We start from the raw sequence: 16093 nt of genomic DNA on the forward strand, positions 1-16093 counted from the left end.
TCTCTCTCCTGTTATAGGCAGTGTTTGGCCCCTGTGCTGTTAGTGGGCCAGTCTGGGGATGCCTTTGGCTTGAGCTGTCAGACCAGGTATTTTCCAGAACTGCAGCAGCACCAAACTGCAGGGCACCCTTCCTGTGTTGTCCTCTAGGAAGTTCTCATTGGTGGGCAGGGCCTACAGTCAGACAACACATCTGCCCCCAACCCACTGCTGAAGCCATAACCAGACTGGGGTGTGTGGTTATCATCACCACTTCCTGGGGCAGAGTCACTTTGGGGTGGCGCTGGCCCCTGTTGGGGCTGCTTGCACAGTGCCAGGCTCCTGACACAACTTTGGATGGGCTCTTGCTAAAGACATGTTGGAGGGTGTGTCTGCAGGAGAACGAGGGGTTGAGGCACACTCAGTGACAGCAAGGTTTGCATAGGTCTGCTGTGGGTGGGTATGTGCAGGTACCTGGGACAACTTGTGCCAAGTCTGGTTGGTTTGGAGGGAGTGGATCTGAAGAAACACCTAGAATAGGATGTGCTGTTATCAAGGTAGGTGGAGGGTGTTTTCAGTGCACTAGTTCCTGCAGTTGTCCATGTGGGGGTTGGGGGTCCTGGGAGAGAAAAGGCACACTCCAGCTCCTTTGCTCTTGGAGAAGTCTCCCAAGGTTCTCTGCCCTTCTGACACATGCTCTGAGATATTAAATAAATCTTCCCATATACCCAAGTATTTTTCAAACTGCTGGGGCTTTTTTTTATTTTTTTCCCTGTATCTCAGTGGGGCTGTTTGTTGTGTTCTCTTTAAGGGTGGGGACTCAGCTTCTCCCTCTCCCTTTGCCTCCCCCCCATCCTCACTGGAGCTCATTCTCTCTCTTTCAAATAAATAAAATCTTAAAAAAAAAAAAAAAAAAAAAAAGGAGGAGACTGTTTCTTATTGCCCTCCAGCTCTCCCAGGGAGGAACCTGCTGATTTTTAAAATTGCAAGTGTGAAGCCCCATTGATTGTAAAAACTCATGAAGCCAGACCTCTCTGCTTTTCAAAGCCAAATTTTACAGGGATTCATCTTCATCTTCGCAGTGCGGGTCCCCATGCCTGGGGTGAAGGGAGTGGGGTTTGCTCCTCTCCCTCTCTGCATCCATGGCATCCCTCCCTCCTGTGGACAGTCCTACAGATCTGTTTGGCTCCCAACGGTATCCCTGCCCTTCCTACCATCTTTGATGTGGCCTCTTCTCCACATCTAGCTGTGGTGAGTCTGTTCTGCCAGTCTTTAGATTGTTTTCTGGTTTATTTACACTGAAGTGGGTGTTATGTAGTTGTATCTGTGGGACAGGTGAGCCCTGGATTATCCTACTCACCATCTTCCCTGGAATTCTGAGAGATAATTTTAGAAATCTCATTGGTCATTGCTGGAGATTGCTATAGCACCAATTATTCATAAAACTGCTAAATAAAAAGAATCAAGCATTTATACTGTAGAAACAGTGTTTCTTGGTATCCGAATAGTTGAATTGAGACCATTCTTAATAGAAATATTTCAGCTAAGAAATATGTAATAATGACAAGATGGAATTATCAAAATTTTACAAGCCCTAATTATTTATGAATTTAGTCGATGGTCATCAATGGCTCCTAATATCACAAAATGGAGACAACCAGTCATTATGTGTCTCCTGACAGAATACAACACCATCTATGAAATACTCTTACCAAAAATTTAACCTGAATGTAGCCAAGCTATTAGATGTAATTCACAGAAAATATAGGAAGCAGATAAAAGCATGGGAATACAACTATCAAAATCCACAGTGCAGAATTTTTTTCTTTTTTCTTTTTTTTAGATTTTGTTTATTTGAGAGACCTAGCAAGAGAGAGCAAAAAGAGCATAAGTGGGAGGGAGAAGAAGGCTCTCCACTGAGCAGGGAGCCGGGTATGGGGCTCAAACCCAGGACCCTGGGATCAGGACCTGAGCCAAAGGCAGATGCTTAACTAACTGAGCTGCCCAGATGCCCCCAGGCTGCAGAATTTGTAAAATATGAGGAAACTATCTAGAATAGTGGCAAAAACCAGAGTTTATTTTCTCTTGCATTGACTTGTCTTTTTAAATTATCTTAAAATGCAGTTTGTCATTTTAAGACCTGTGACACTCACAGTCATTTCATATGCAAAAATAAGCTGTCTTTAGATGAAGATGGCCTAGAAGATGACAGAGCAAGAAAACACCAATATAAATGAAACCTGAGGACACAGTGTGATTATCAACCTCTACCTCAAACTGCAAAAAGCGAGTCTGTCGTACCTTTTACTGTTTAAGCTTGTTTGAGTTAAACTTACTTTTACTTGTAAACCAAAGCTTCTTAATTTATAGATTAGATAGGGAGCTATATATTGTGAAAATGAACCACTTCCAATGAATAAATTTACAATTTGAGGCTCTCTATATGCAAGTTCTATCTATCTACTATTTATCTATCCATCCATCCATCCATCTATATTTCTGGGTTTTTTTTCCAAGTTATAAATAAAATCAAATTGAAGGGTAAAGTAGCAAGCCATCTTCCCTTCCTTAGTTTTTAAGCAGCACTGGAGACATGTTGAAATGTGAGGTTCCCCTCTAAATCTCCTCCAGGTATTAATCATTTAAAATATTTTGGATATTGTCTAGTAACCCAAAAGATAATACTGTGAAAAACCAGTGTTTAGAACCGGTTTCTGTAAACACTCTAAATTGATGGATCTTGAACATTTGTGACTAGATCCACATAAGAACAAAATTCTTGAAACAATGTATACACATAATAAATGTGAGGCAGTGTGATATTTCAGTTCTATTTAATTATCTGTGTGTTACAACCCACTATATAGATTCCACAATCCCTCCCTAACAGGTTTGCAGCCTACAGTCTGAAAAGTCATTGATATAAATTACTTATTTTTTTGAAAGCAGATGGTCCTCTCAGGAGAAAAAGATACACTGTCACCATTGCAAACAGTAAAATATTAAGGACAGGAAAGCAGACATTCACTATCTTTAGGTTTTCTACACAAATAGCCTACAAGATTACTTGGAATAAATTACTATAAATGACTTCTGTTTCTGGTATGTAGATAAAAAGCTCTTCTAGTTATTGCAACTTCCTCAAGGGTGTGATTTGGTTGCCAAAGTTTTCAGATCTTCTAAAGTTTGTCTTTTGATCTTTGACAAAAACCATGTTAGTAAAAGCATTTAGTATAGAAGCAGCCTTGGTTTTCTGCCTCTCTAATGTTCTCCTACACTATAATTCATTCCCTAATCATGACAAATCCTAAGAGATCTGCCTTCACATTAGCCACTACCCCACTACCCAAATATACCTGTTTCAATGACAAGTTTTCAGGTGTGACACTGTTGCAATAAATAACACGCTACAGGGGCCTGTGGAAAAATGTGTTTCTCTTAGCAAGTAGCTTATTAATAAGAAGTGGCTTGAACATTCATCTTCTCTGTGAGTGTACCACGTATGGTGGGATTTGTACAGATACCTCTCACTTTTCATAGATTAATAATTTCTTGTTTCCTATATTCCTCACACATGTATACTCTTAGCTCTGGTGATAATTCTTTTTACTATTCCTTATATGAAAAATGATAGTTGGTGATAAAGTGCTTCTGATTGTCACTTTAAAAATTTGCTCTATAAGAACAAAATTAGGGTAAGAAATGATCAGATAGTGCCCAGGAATGATGATTTAACAACAAATATGGTGCCCATATGAATCTTCAATTAGAAGATTCATTATGGGGGGGAGGAGTCAAGATGGCGGAGAAGTAGCAGGCTGAGACTACTTCAGCTAGCCGGAGATCAGCTAGATAGCTTATCTAAAGATTGCAAACACCTGCAAATCCATCAGGCAGATCGAAGAGAAGAAGAACAGCAATTCTGGAAACAGAAAAACAACCACTTTCTGAAAGGGAGGACTGGCAGAGAAGTGAATCCAAAGCGACGGGAAGATAGACCCTGGGGGGAGGGGCCGGCTCCCGGCAAGCAGCGGAGCAAAAGAGCACAAAATCAGGACTTTTAAAAGTCTGTTCCGCTGAGGGTCATCGCTCCAGAGGCTAAAACGGGGCGAAGCCCATGCGGGGTCAGCGTGGCCTCAGCCGGCAGGGTCACAGAAGGATTGGGGGTGTCTGAGTGTCGCAGAGCTTGCGGGTATTGGAACGCATTGGAAAACCAGCTACAGAGACAGAGCTAACAGGAAGATCACAGCTTGGGCTTACCTTGAACCAGTCGCAGGCTAGGTGAGCTCGGAGCGCGGCCGGAGGTCAGGCAGACGGGAGTTACTGGGCGCTATTCTCTGAGGGCACACTGAAGAGTGGGGCCCCGGGCTCTCGGCTCCTCCGGGCCGGAGACCAGGAGGCCGCCATTTGTATTCCCGTCCTCCGGAACTCTACGGAAAGCGCTCAGGGAACAAAAGCTCCTGAAAGCAAACCCCAGCGGATTACTCAGCCCCTGGTAAGGGTGGTCCAATTCCGCCTGGGGCAAAGACACTTGAGAATCACTACACCAGGCCCCTCCCCCAGAAGATCAACAAGAAATCCAGCCAAGACCAAGTTCACCTACCAAGGAGAGCGGTTTCAATACCAAGGAGAGCAACAGAATTCCAGAGGAGGTGAAAGCAAAGCACGGAACTCATGGCTTTCTCCCTGTGATTTTTTTAGTCTTGCAGTTAATTTAAATTTTTTCTTTTTCATTTTTTTTTCTCTTCTTCTGCTAAAAATTTTTTTAAACTTTATTTTTTTTTTACCATATTCATTATTTTTAATGTCCAGCGTTTATAATACGAGGGCCAGAGCTCTTTCCCCAGCTTAAGTTTATAAGTTTTCGATTGGCTTGTGAGGCCAATAGGGATACTTCTTCTTGTCTAATTTGGTTTCTGGGAAGGCTTCATTCAGGTCCTCAATGGTCATCTGATCGAACGGAATTATGTTCCTTAGCTTCTCCAGCTGTTTTTCGTATTCCACAATCCTGGCCTTTGAGAGAGACAAAAACTCAGCACAACTTTTCACATCTTCTTTTTCTTCAGCGTCCACCTGAACAGTGTATTTATCCTCTGGCACAGGAATCTTCAGGGCATTGAACTTCTTCTCAAAGTCATCTACCAAGCCAGCTTTCGCCACATTGGCCTTGTAGTAAGCCCAGTCGATAGCAGGGGGTTTCTCAGGGAGAGTAGCCAACTTGGAGGTAAGTGTCTCATTCCAAGATTTCAGGGAGTTAGCAATGGCCTTCTGGTTTCGGGGTATGATCTCCCCAAAAGCTACCCAGTCAATGGTTTTTAGAGCAAGTTTTCACCCAGCCATCTTGAGATCCTTCACCGACCCCGGCTGCCCCAAAATTTTTTTAAACTTTTACCCTTTTCTTTTTTAACGTTTTTTAACTAGTTTATCTAATATATATTTTTTTCTTTTTTATATTTTTCTTTATTCATTTTTTTAAAATTCTTTTATTTTTTTTTCCTTTCTTTTCTTTCTTTTTGAACCTCTTTTTAATCCCCTTTCTTCCCCCTCACGATTTGGGATCTCTTCTGATTTGGTTAAAGCATATTTTCCTGGGGTTGTTGCCACCCTTTTAGTATTTTACTTGCTCCTTCATATACTCTTATCTGGACAAAATGACAAGGTGGAAAAATTCACCACAAAAAAAAGAACAAGAGGCAGTACCGAAGGCTAGGGACCTAATCAATACAGACATTGGTAATATGTCAGATCTAGAGTTCAGAATGACAATTCTCAAGGTTCTAGCCGGGCTCGAAAAAGGCATGGAAGATATTAGAGAAACCCTCACAGGAGATATAAAAGCCCTTTCTGGAGAAATAAAAAACTAAAATCTAACCAAGTTGAAATCAAAAAAGCTATTAATGAGGTGCAATAAAAAATGGAGGTTCTCACTGCTAGGATAAATGAGGCAGAAGAAAGAATTAGTGATATAGAAGACCAAATGACAGAGAATAAGAAGCTGAGCAAAAGAGGGACAAACAACTACTGGACCAAGAGGGGAGAATTCGAGAGAAGAGTGACACCATAGGACGAAACAACATTAGAATAATTGGGATTCCAGAAGAAGAAAAAAGAGAGAAGGGGAGCAGAAAGTATACGGGAGAGAATTATTAGGGAGAATTTCCCCAATATGGCAAAGGGAACGAGCATCAAAATTCAGAAGGTTCAGAGAACACCCCTCAAAATCAATAAGAATAGGCCCACACCCCATCACCTAATAGTAAAATTTACAAGTCTCAGTGACAAAGAGAAAATCCTGAAAGCAGCCCGGGAAAAGAAGTCTGTAAGATACAATAGTAAAAATATTAGATTGGCAGCTGACTTATCCACAGAGACCTGGCAGGCCAGAAAGAGCTGGCATGATATTTTCAGAGCACTAAACGAGAAAAACATGCAGCCAAGAATACTATATCCAGCTAGGCTATCATTGAAAATAGAAGGAGAGATTAAAAGCTTCCAGGACAAACAAAAACTGAAAGAATTTGCAAACACCAAACCAGCTCTACAGGAAATATTGAAAGGGGTCCTCTAAGCAAAGAGAGAGCCTACAAGTGGTAGATCAGTAGGAAGAGCCAGACGGCTTCCCGGGGGAATTCTACCAAACATTTAAAGAAGAACTAATTCCTATTCTCCTGAAACTGTTCCAAAAAATAGAAATGGAAGGAAAACTTCCAAACTCATTTTATGAGGCCAGCATCACCTTGATCCCAAAACCAGACAAGGATCCCATCAAAAAAGAGAGCTATAGACCAATATCCTTGATGAACACAGATACAAAAACTCTCACCAAAATACTAGCCAATAGGATTCAACAGTACATTAAAAGGATTATTCACCACGACCAAGTGGGATTTATTCCAGGGCTGCAAGGTTGGTTCAACATCCGCAAATCAGTCAATGTGATACAACACATCAATAAAAGAAAGAACAAGAACCATATGATACTCTCAATAGATGCTGAAAAAGCATTTGACAAAGTACAGCGTCCCTTCCTGATCAAAACTCTTCAAAGTGTAGGGATAGAGGGCACATACCTCAATATCATCAAAGCCATCTATGAAAAACCCACCGCAAATATCATTCTCAATGGAGAAAAACTGAAAGCTTTTCCGCTAAGGCCAGGAACATGGCAGGGATGTCCATTATCACCACTGCTCTTCAACATTGTACTAGAAGTCCTAGCCTCAGCAATCAGACAACAAAAGGAAATTAAAGGCATCCAAATCGGCAAAGAAGAAGTCAAATTAGCACTCTTTGCAGATGATATGATACTATATGTGGAAAACCCAAAAGACTCCACTCCAAAACTGCTAGAACTTATACAGGAATTCAGTAAAGTGTCAGGATATAAAATCAATGCACAGAAATCAGTTGCATTTCTCTACACCAACAACAAGACAGAAGAAAGAGAAATTAAGGAATCAATCCCATTTACAATTGCACCCCAAACCATAAGATACCGAGGAATAAACCTAACCAAAGAGGCACAGAATCTATACTCAGAAAACTATAAAGTACTCATGAAAGAAATTGAGGAAGACACAAAGAAATGGAAAAATGTTCCATGTTCCTGGATTGGAAGAATAAATATTGTGAAAATGTCTATGCTACCTAAAGCAATCTACACATTTAATGCAATTCCTATCAAAGTACCATCCATCTTTTTCAAAGAAATGGAACAAATAATTCTAAAATTTATATGGAACCAGAAAAGACCTCGAATAGCCAAAGGGATATTGAAAAAGAAAGCCAAAGTTGGTAGCATCACAATTCCAGACTTCAAGCTCTATTACAAAGCTGTCATCATCAAGACAGCATGGTACGGGCACAAAAACAGACAAAGAGATCAATGGAACAGAATAGAGAGCCCAGAAATAGACCCTCAACTCTATGGTCAACTAATCTTCGACAAAGCAGGAAAGAATGTCCAATGGAAAAAAGACAGCCTCTTCAATAAATGGTGCTGGGAAAATTGGACAGCCACATGCAGAAAAATGAAATTGGACCATTTCCTTACACCACACATGAAAATAGACTCAAAATGGATGAAGGACCTCAATGTGAGAAAGGAATCCATCAAAATCCTTGAGGAGAACACAGGCAGCAACCTCTTCGACCTCAGCCGCAGCAACATCTTCCTAGGAACAACGCAAAAGGCAAGGGAAGCAAGGGCAAAAATGAACTATTGGGATTTCATCAAGATCAAAAGCTTTTGCACAGCAAAGGAAACAGTTAACAAAATTAAAAGACAACTGACAGAATGGAAGAAGATATTTGCAAACGACATATCAGATAAAGGACTAGTGTCCAAAATCTATAAAGAACTTAGCAAACTCAACACCCAAAGAACAAATAATCCAATCAAGAAATGGGCAGAGGACATGAACAGACATTTCTGCAAAGAAGACATCCAGATGGCCAACAGACACATGAAAAAGTGCTCCATATCACTCGGCATCAGGGAAATACAAATCAAAACCACAATGAGATATCACCTCACACCAGTCAGAATGGCTAAAATCAACAAGTCAGGAAATGACAGATGCTGGCGAGGATGTGGAGAAAGGGGAACCCTCCTACACTGTTGGTGGGAATGCAAGCTGGTGCAACCACTCTGGAAAACAGCATGGAGGTTCCTCAAAATGTTGAAAATAGAACTGCCCTATGACCCAGCAATTGCACTACTGGGTATTTACCCTAAAGATACAAACGTAGTGATCCAAAGGGGCACGTGTACCCGAAGGTTTATAGCAGCAATGTCCACAATAGCCAAACTATGGAAAGAAACTAGAATGGATCAAGAAGAAGTGGTATATATACACAATGGAATACTATGCAGCCATCAAAAGAAATGAAATCTTGCCATTTGTGACAACATGGATGGAACTAGAGCATATCATGCTTAGCGAAATAAGTCAAGCAGAGAAAGACAACTATCATATGATCTCCCTGATATGAGGAAGTGGTGATGCAATATGGGGGCTTAAGTGGGTAGGAGAAGAATCAATATAACGAGATGGGATTGGGAGGGAGACATACCATAAGTGACTCTTAATCTCACAAAACAAACTGAGGGTTGCTGGGGAAGGGGGGTTGGGAGAAGGGGGGTGGGGTTATGGACATTGGGGAGGGTATGTGCTTCGGTGAGTGCTGTGAAGTGTGTAAACCTGGTGATTCACAGACCTGTACCCCTGGGGATAAAAATATATGTTTATAAAAAATAAAAAATTTTAATAAATAAATAAAAATTTAAAAAAAAGAAGATTCATTATGTAGATATGCTCATCTTAAAATGTAAATTTGGACTTAAGTCCAAAAATCCATTAAGTATAAATTAACCTAATTAAGTATAAACTAACTTTAAGTATAAAGTATAAACTAAGTATAAAGTATAAACTAACATTAAGTATAACCTAACCTAATTAAGTCACTGAATCAATACCTAGTAAAATAGTACTTACAGAGTAAAACCATTGATTGTGATGACGACTAAAGGACAAGTGGAGGTGGGTAAAGAGGACTGGGAGGGACAGAAACTTGGGACAGACAGAAGGAAGTGGGAGGCTCCTCATCGAGACCAGAAGAAGCAGCAGAAGTGGCTACAGAAATTCTGAAAGAAATTCTACTTAGAAATCAATGCTTATAGGCTATGTACTATACAAATAATATTTTAGTGTAAGCATAGCTGGAACTAGAATAAATTAGTAAGACATGGTTCCTTTCTTTTTTTTGTCTACTGTCTATTATATGTAGGACACAAAGGTGGCCTGTGTAACAGGAAAAAAATCTTTGTTGCAAGTCAGTCTGAGTTGTGATCTAGGGAAAAAAAGGAACTCTTCAATTTCCTAAAAATGGGCTCATTTTCCCAGTCAAAACTAACCATCCCTGCATCTCCAGTCTATGTTTCAACAAGAATAAGAAGGTAAGACAAAGATGAAGAGCTAGGAGGGAAAAAAGGTTAATGTATGAATGTGTTTCCATCTCCTTTCCTTCCTTCATTAAAACCAATATCAAAAAAGAAAATACTCCAAGATTTTCCCTACACATGAAATTTTGAAATGTCTTTTAAAATTATTAAATTCAATAAACTCTCACTGAATGCCCACTGCACACTGGGCTCTGTGTGCATAGACATAGGCCCTTCAGAATTTACAGAGACATATGGATAAATAATTACAAAGCAATGTACTTTAGCCTGGATTCCCCTAAAAAGCAGACTGAAAAAAGAGCTATGTGCCAGTCATTAAATTTGGAATGCAATGCTAAAGAATCAGAAGAGGGATCTTGGAAAAATTAAATTGGATAAGCAAATATAAGGTTATGTTTTTAATTTTTTTTTAATTTTTTTTATTTTTTTTTTAATTTTTTATAAACATATATTTTTATCCCCAGGGGTACAGGTTTTGAGGTGATCAATACTGTAGGCAACTGAAGCTTAGGCACTGAAGACCCTTGAGAAACTGCACGGAATGCATCTCAGAATCGTCTACCCAGAAGATAGAAGACAGGAGTATTTATCCACCAACTCCTATCCCCCATTTCACAAGAACGCTAACTCCCTGAACTTGCGTATCTGCACATATATCAGAATAGCTGAGCAGATTTCCACAGGTGCCACATGTAACTGAAGTGTCAGAAAAGAACAAAAGCAGAAAACAAGAGATATGAGTATAACAGAGGTAAGGTTCTATGAAAGAGTGCAATGGGTGGGAACTTTAAAAAGATGGCCTGAAAAGATGGGAGTTGAAACACAAAAACTACCCAACACAGTCCACTCCTTGCAGCTTTCGGAGACACACATGTTCCATATCGAGACCAATCTACCACATAGTCTTCAAGGCAGCCACGATTAAGACACAGTGCAAATTATTTAGTGGAACAAGCTACAGTATCCACTGCTTCAACTGATTTCACATCTATAATTGATATCATCTCGCTCCTCTACCACAAATTCTACGTTTCCCTCATACTAGGCCAGATTCCTCAGCAAGTCCAGCCTGTTTGAATAATAAATAATCTAGACTTTCATCCTCAAAGATCAGTGTCCTTAGTTGCTTTACCCTGTCAGGCTGCCGCTGCTGCTACAGTTGCCCATTTCAGGTTATTATTTGACATTGAAGCAAGAAATGCTCCAGTGGATTGCCTAAGAAAGATGTACTTCATCCTGTCTCCATTAAAGCTGTAATTCCAGCTCTTCATGATAGCCAGGGTCATAGTCCCTTACAATATTATGCATTTATTTGCCTGATGAACTCCTGCCACAAGGAAGCATGACTAGATAGTTTTCATAGGTTCAGGTTCACTGGAACACTTACTGGGTCCTACTGTGGAAGCCTTCCTACTTTACTTCAAACCAGAAGAGCCCATAGTTGCATCATGGTGATAGTAGTTGCCAATGTCCAACTTCAGTTTTTTTGGATCATTGGTTCAGGGTAAATACTATATCCTAGGGAAAATCAGTCCAACCTTAGAGGAACCTTATACTTAGTTAACATGTTATAAGACATTTCATTTCATCTTTCTATTAGTTTGGCTGCTTCCAGGTAATACAGTATATGATAAGACCCATAGCTACTATAGGAACATTCCTATTTTCATATCTCCTCTATCATAAAATTGATTCCCTGGTCTCGATGATATGATACAGGATCCCATGTCAGGAAATCAGGCATCCTGTAAACTTTCTGAATGGTGGTCTGGAAGCTGTGGTAGATGTGGTAGGCATAGAAAACAAATCCAAGTTTACAATAGATGCTGATCACAGAATAAATGATTTATATTTTCTCAAATGGAAGTCCCATATACTCAACTTACTATCAAGTGGCTGGCATATCTCCTCAAGAAATGGTACTGTGTTAAGGTCTTGGGATTAGTCTGGGCTGCTGATATTTGGGGAATTAAAGAATAAGTCACTAGTTCAATATGGTGATAAGGAATACATGCTATTGCACCCATACATAGCGCCCATCCCTATCAATGTGGTCCTTCTACTCATGAAGGCATTATGTAAACTCTAGAGTAGCTGAGGACAGAGGCTAGCTGATATCCACTGGATAAATCACTCTGTCTACCTGGTTGTTCAGGGCTTTTTCCATAGTGTCTCTGCTCTGGCAGGAATTAATGTGAAACATAAAGATCTTCATGCCTTGTGCCCATTACCATAAACCCATCCACATACCTCTTTCCCAAACTTCCTTGCTTCCCAACTTAAAATCTTATCCTCACCAACTAGCCAAACCATTTGCAGGGGTCCTTAAATATATGTACTTAAGGACATTTCTCCACAAGTAAATGACAAAGTAGACTGCTCACTAGATGGCTCTCCCTTCATCACTGTCATCTGGGGCCTTCCCTGAATGGATCTGTAGTATGGGAACACTTCACTTTCAGCTAGTACCAACATATCAAAATAACACATTAGGTTTGTCTTTTTCCCTCTTCTGTTATTTAGTTGTGGAACTCTTCCCATGAAGCCATGAATGTAAGTTGACAGGAAGACATCCATGCAATAGAAGTAGGTAACAGGGTTCTGGGACATCTATTCATGCAATTTATTTTGTGCCTTCTGGACCTTGTCAGACTGGATCTTGAAAGTAGTACCTCCATCATATGATGGACTGTTGTTGTGCCCTCTTGACCTTATCACTTGGTAGATTTGATAATACCTACCTCATAATAGATAGCACTGGTCATAGTCACTTGTATGTTTCATGGTCAGGTATTCATCCTTTACTAGAAGCCAGGGACACGGCAGAAACTTCTTTTCAAATATTCAAATATTTGAAATTATTCTTAGCTAAGAAGGCATGGCCTTGCTTCAGAAACCTAAAGAGTCTGTACTATCTTTCTCCTACTGGGACTTTCCAGAGACTCTATCCCATATCCTTACTCACCACAGAAACTAGCATGATCAGATCTACTGGGTGACACTGTCAATTGCACCATGGCCAAAACTACTGCAATATCCTCTCTTGCTCCTGGGAATAATCTCGGGGAGGGGAGTGGACCTATTAGACTTATTACGAGATGTCTGTAGCCAAGATTCCTTTGATCACTTGGTTTCCATGTGTCCCATTCAAACAGAAGGCCATAAAGCAATTCAGGTCCCTTATCAACAGCATCAACTCAGTCACTAAATTTACTGTATTCAGCATTCCCAAACATCTTAGTAGTTACCTTTCTTAAGGCTTGAGTTGTTTTGGGTGTGAGTTAGGGGAGTATTTATCACTTATTCTTAGGGTAACATTTCTAGTTATTAAGGGACCCAGCTTCTCTTTAAGTCAACAGGCTCTGTGTTTGAAAACTCGATTAGATCTATGAAAAGGGTGACAAACCAAAATGGTCTCAGAGCTGAAAATAGCCTACTGCTCACCAGCTCTCAATTTTTTTTTTTTTTTCTGGTTAATAAGTCAAGGCGGCTAGCTACCCATATCATTCTTAGGTACACCCTGGACTATTAGGTAAAGTCATGGATATCTGATGTTAATGCACTCTGACGGCCACTCCAGCCTTGCTGCTCATTATAGTAATTACATTCAAATGGCTTCTGTTAATTAGTATCTCTCTAGGAATCTGATATTCTGGAAATTTATCATATCCATCAACACTAGACTTCCCAGTTCTATGGCAACACTGACTACTCAGTCCTGGGCTATAGAGACTACCTATAGTTACCCAGGTCACAACTGAGTTTCTGAAGAATGATGGTGTTCTCCTCTATGGTCTCCCTTATTTCTATTCTCCTTGAGGTAAACACAGTCAGATGGTGGGTTCTCTTGTCTCATATAACATTATACATTTATAGCCTAACGGCATAACATTATCAGCTCTCCAAGCCTTTGACCTTTCCTCAATACTCCACCAAAGCAATTTTAGCATTTCTGCTTCATGTACGTATATAAGCCACCATTTTATCCAATTTCAAGAATTACCTTGGCAGCATATTAAGGCAAGTTTCAGGTGTCCTTGTCAAGATGTCAAGCACCAAGTTTAACATCCCATGTCAATAAACTTTTTCCCTTTCTAGCCACAGATACGGACTTTCCTAGAAACACATGTGCTCCCCTTATTCCAGGTCCTATATCCTTTCAGTGTGCACAATACTGCTCACCACATGTACTGATTATTTCCACCACCTTTTGGGAAATGCTGAGATGTGAACTTCCCAGGCAGGACAGTGCAAGATTTTATCAGGATACTCAAAATGGTGTGTAATTTTAAACTAATGAATTGTTTCTTCCTGGAATTTTCCATTTAATATTTCTGGACCACAGTTGACAACAGATAACTGAAACCTCTGAAAGCAAAACTGCAGATAAGGGGTGGGGGGACCGCTGGATTTCCCCATGGACTGTGACTTACACTCTACTGGAGCTCTGAAGGGCATGAGAAAACACCTAAATAAATGCATGCACTGTTTAGGTGGTGCGAAGAGAGGATCTGCACGATACTGTAGTGAACAATTCAGAACACAGCAAGGAAATGCATTTATACATATATTGAACAAAGAAATGATTTTTCTTTTGTGGTCCTGAAGCTGAAAAGCAAATTTGAAATAGTGATTACAAACACCACTCCCAAATATTAATTTTCTATCGGGTGCACTGTTTATATGGTAATAATGGACAAATTTTCTAAAACTCTGTGGTTGAACTGCATGCTCCTTTCAGAAGAAAATGTTATATAAGGTGCTTTTGCTTCCTTGGTATTGGAAGAAGGAAAATATTTCTTATCTAGATGAGGAAAACTTGAGAGGTTCTAAAGACACCAAAACAGATAAGAAGAGGATCTCTACTGGGTTTTAGAAAGTTTACAAACCACAACATTCAAATTCAGTATTTTTATGGTTATATCTAAAATATTTGTGCTTTATTTTTCCCCATATTATAAACAATTTGCTTTATATCTGAACCTGTGATTCAGAAAGATTGATTCACTTCTCAACTTAGGACACACTAAATATCTCTTTTTGTGGATAGTTTTATATATGTTTATAAAATATCTTCAGGTATTTTACTAGTAAGTCCCTGTAGATTATTTTAAATATGACTTTCCTATCCCAAACCAGCATATTATTGCCATATGAGTTAGTTGCTATTGTCAATTTTTAAACTATTTTCTGAATTTATCTAGGATGCCTAATACTGATACCATGATATGTAGTTATGAAGACACTTACGGCCTTTTGTAAGTCAGTATTTACCTTATATCAGCTCTCTTTTCAGATAGAAAAACATGCTTAATAAATGAAAAAAATTAGTTAATAAGCCACATTTAGCTAGCACTAGTGATTGTTCAGTGGGACAATATACAGAAGTTAACTTCATTTATTTACAGCTTATTTTATAACAATATTTTATTAAGCTATAATTACACAAATCTTAAATGTATAGCTTGGGGAAGGTTCACAAATGTATACAGCTATATAACGGTCAGCCAAATCAAGATACAGAATATTTCAACTACCCACTGCCCCAAATTCCCTCATGTCCCTTTTTCCAGCTAGTTTGAATCCCCTGCCCTCAACCGGAGCAATCACTGTTCTGAGATGTATCACTGCAGCCTAGTTTGGCCTATAATTGGCCTTCATATAAATAATTACACAGAATGTTATATCTGGTTCATTTTGCTCAACGTGATGTTTTCGAGACTCATGTCGGTTATGGCATGAACCAGTAGTCCATTTGTTGTCATAAGTAGTAGTAGTAGTAGTAGTAGTAGTAGTCTGACTATATTGCAGTTTGTCTATCCATTCTCCTGTGGATAGAAACTTGTTGTTTATAGTTTTGTGCCATGAATAAAACTGCCATAAACTTTCATTTCTCTTGAGTATATGTCTAAGAATGAAACTGCTGAAACATAGAGTAGGTGTGTATTTAAGAAATTTTCAGTTTTCCATAGTGGCTGTACTATATATTACATTCCTATCCATATGGTATGAAAGTTCTAGGTACCCTACATTCCCATTATTGCTTGATATTATCAATCTTTTTCAGTTTTAACCATTTAACCAATGTGTATATTTTGTAATTTTAGTCAGTTAGTATCTTGTTGTGGCTTTAATTTGCATTTCCTTCAAAAT

General features: G+C 39.4%; 1 pseudogene; it reads right to left on the reverse strand.

Annotated features, from left to right (window-relative positions):
• Positions 1-4815: 4815 nt before the first annotated feature.
• On the reverse strand, positions 4816-5316 carry LOC131819469 (ATP synthase subunit d, mitochondrial-like; annotated as a pseudogene).
• Between the last annotated feature and the right edge of the window lie 10777 nt (positions 5317-16093).

This window comes from Mustela lutreola, chromosome 1 (genome assembly GCF_030435805.1).
Source record: "Mustela lutreola isolate mMusLut2 chromosome 1, mMusLut2.pri, whole genome shotgun sequence".
NCBI lineage: Eukaryota > Metazoa > Chordata > Mammalia > Carnivora > Mustelidae > Mustela > Mustela lutreola.